Raw genomic sequence first — 4,198 nt, 5'->3', positions numbered from 1 at the left:
TCTATTATTTTTCTGCATATTATTCCGCTGCACTTTAACTTTGATTTTGCAGAAAAATCGGCCATTATTTTAAGACAACTAATTCACCTCCCCTCTTAGTTGCACTCTGATACTTACAGATTTGGTACCAGAGAAAAAGAGTAAAACTTTTTCTATGAACATATAGAACAAACAACTATACACTTGTTCATATTAGTAATATTTTTTGTTCCAAATTAAAAATAAATATTAACTAAAAATTTATGAAATTCAATGGTAATATTAAATTAATATATATAGTTTTCTATAGATGATTAAATACATATATTTAATTAAAGTGTCTAAAAATAATATTGAGTGTAATTAAAATATATAATTAAATAAATTAATTAATATTTAAACATGAAATGTAATAATAATAACACATAAACAATAATATTTTTAGGTCTATAGGTAACTCGCAACTTTGTAAAGGAAAATGTGTTTGAAGATAAATAATGGATATAATAATAGTTAGATGGTAATAAAAGAAAAATGGCATACATCTCAAGATAAAAAAGAGGGCAAACATATCTAAACAAAAAAGAAAGAGAACATGTCAATATTAAAAAAAATGCTAAATTTGTCAAGATAAAATAAAATAGATTGAATGTTGGTTTTCTTCTCACAAAGGGAAGAGAAAGTTTTGCATGGGACCCATACACTTTTTTCTCCCTCCTCTTTATTTATCTCTTTCACCAAATGAGAGAAGTGTCCAACTCTCTTCTCTATCTCTTTTTCGTTTTTCTTCCATTCTAAAATCATCTCTACCAAACAAACGTTGCCACCCGTATCTGGTTTTCCGTGCGGGCCTTTCACTAAGCAAGCCAACCTCATACACGTCTATTTCTCCATTAAGTCAATCTGCATCCTCTGTTAGTGCTGTTCTCTTTACAGCCATTGAATTCCAAGCGGTGATTATTAAGGGCTATAATACGTAATCCAATATAATCACGTGTCCAGGTATAATCTTATAATATTTTGCTTTTATTTCTTACTGTTGCAGCACTATATTAATAACATATACTTATTAATTAATAGCATAAATACTATGATAATAATAATAAAATAACAGTAACTTATTTTTGGCATGATTATGGATTTAGATGTTTATGTTGTGATTTTAATCGAATAATAAAAATTGTGTTTTTCTATAAATCAAAGATAAAAGATGATTGTGGTAATACTTTTTGTCCTCATGTTATCTTCATATAACTCTTTTATTCACTCAATTAATTCCTAGAAAATAATAGTTTTATTCATTTAATTAATAATCAATACAACAACAAAATAAAAAAATATTATAATTATTTTCAAAACTTCTGAGATGTGATAAGATGTGGATATTAGTTTCTATCACTTCATCCTTTTTAGGTGGATAAAAATTTATTAATATCTTCAAACCTCTTTAAGATAGTTTGTGGTGCCGACATTAACGTCTAGTGTTTCACTCTTCTTAACAGAGATAAATACAACTCAACTATTTTTCTATAAATCAATTTCATTTTATTAGAACTACTTAGTCTTGATTTCCTAAAATATTTAGGAAATACGAATGACCAAAATTTATTCTTGTCATACACAAACATAAAAAATATATATTTTGTTTTTTTAATAATTTAATTTTAATAAACTAAGTGTATTTAATTCATGCAATTTGTTAGGCTACCGTTTAATTACAGGTGGATGAAATGCTAATTCCATAATCAACTTTCGAACTCATAACTATAACTATGCTATAAAAGACCATTTTATCTAATTTTCGGCTTAAAATTGAGTTTTCCAAGTTTTAACCACAAAAGACGTAATGACGACTTCAAAAGATATCACATAGCCGAAAACTAGGACTCAACAAGCTAAGGTACCTAAACATAAACATATTATAATCTTCATTGATTATAATATCATAGTATATAATAAAGAATTTACAAACTTAAACTAAATATAATCCATATCAAATGCATGCTTAGATATATTTGAATAAGTGATTGTAGCAAAGGGAAAATTATATATTAGAATGAGAAATTTATGAAAGTTGAAATTTTTTTCTTTTCTCTTCCTAAAAAAATAAAAAACAACAAAAAATATGTGAAAAGAATAAAACTGCACAAAGTGCAAGAAATGATTAGAAAAAGGAGAAAATGCTAAAATAAGTAAAGGAAATAGGCAAAGTAATTTGAGAATCAATGAAATCAAAGTGAGTTTCAATTGAAGATATATTATAATACCTCCTTTGAATATCCTTTTTTTCATATATCTCATCTTTACATTAAATCCACATTACAATAACAGATAAAACCTTTTAATTCTAGCAATAAATAAATATAATGCGATTTGTTCTATAATTAAACATATTGTAATGTATTTTCTAGAAAAACTGTAGTAAAATTTCTATATTCTTAAACACATTGAGAATGATATAAGAAGAGTGACCTATTTTCAATGACTCCATTAAACTTTGTTTGTCATGAAGTTTCATATCAATTGTTTTATTCTCAAATTATTTGAGTTCTCTGTTGGATGATTTCTTTCTTATATTGAGTTATTGATTGAGAATAAACAAAATTTAAGTGTTAGCGTGTTTGATGTATGCAAAAATAGATCATATTTAAACCTTATTTTAAATGACAAATCATATCTAAATTGTTATTTTGATTAATTTTTGTTGTAATATCACATAGTTCAGGTTAAACATGAGGTTATCTACTATTTTGTGCAGATTTAATGAAAAGAACTTAAGATAAAGACCAATATAGGGAAAGATATGATTTGATTATGGTGGTTCACTTTCTAGCTAGAGGATGAGATAAAGTGAATATAATACAATATTTAAATATGTTTCAATAAAATTTGGATTGATAAATCATATTCACAAAGATAAATCTAATGTATATTAAAATAAAGATTATGATAAAGTTTTATTTGATTACACTTATCGTTTTATATGAGATGGTCACCAAATTTATTACTATAAGTAGATGCGACTTATGACCTCATATGAACAAACAAATTGAGGGAGCAAAACACAAGTTATAACTTATACACATTGTTATAAAATACGATTTATGAATTATTCCCATTATTTCAATAATAATGTCCTTTTATTCCTCTATTATCATGAGTGAGAGTTCTATTAGTTTATGGATTAAGGAGTACGCCCCTTGATGAAGAGTTGTTATCTTTAATCATCCTGTGAGTAGTATTAGATTGCAAGAATAGTATTAGGATTCTTATGAGCTTTTATTAGATTAACATTGAGAGATTGGAAAGAAGACCAGTTAAGAGATCCAATTGAATCCTATAGTACGAGAGTAAATATAACATTGAATGGGGAACGAGTTTTGTATCTAGAAAGAGAACTTAAATCTTTAATTGGGTGGCTCACCTCCACATATTCATGGAACGGTCGCAATATTAAGGATTTACTAAAGTCAAGTGCTAAACTTTTCTGGGAAACAATTTTGTTATTTTAAATTCAATCTTATTTATCTTTTGTTTTTTATGTTTATCTAGTTTACTCCATCTTTATCTCATTTCATATTTAAATTAAATCAAATTTTTCTTAAGAATAATTAATTGAACACAATCAAGAAATATCCCACTCCTCTTGGGATCCGTCTTTTTACATCTTTACACACAACTGTGAAGTTGCGGTTTGAGCACATCACTAATTGTTTTGCTTTTACTTTCAATCTCCTCTTTTTTAATTATGACAAACATTTTTGGAATTATTAAAAAGTAAATATTCAATATACATATGCCAAAGAGTCGAGATTATATATATTAAACTTGTTTTGTAAGACATAAAATGCTAGTCAAGAACATGTATTATGTATATGATGTATTCATAATGGAAACAAAGATAACTCCATTGCACATAGTTAAGTCAAGGAAACAAGAAATTTAAATCGTAGTAACCAAATACCGACTACTTGGCTATTACAAAAAAAATTCAAGTACGTAATACAAATTTCAAAATTAAATTACAAATAATACAAGGAAAGACAACCTAAAAACCAAGCCTAGAATGGTGAGTGCACATATCTTCAAAATTTGACAGCATAGTAGCCTCCATGTTGTCGATTCTCGCATTAAACATATCTTCATTCTCCTTAAAATGTTCCTTCATGTAATCTTATCCTTTAGCATATCAACATTGCTTTGTATTTTTCCTTCTTCC

Source organism: Lupinus angustifolius, chromosome LG01, assembly GCF_001865875.1.
Source record: "Lupinus angustifolius cultivar Tanjil chromosome LG01, LupAngTanjil_v1.0, whole genome shotgun sequence".
NCBI lineage: Eukaryota > Viridiplantae > Streptophyta > Magnoliopsida > Fabales > Fabaceae > Lupinus > Lupinus angustifolius.
This window is presented reverse-complemented; position numbering follows the sequence as displayed.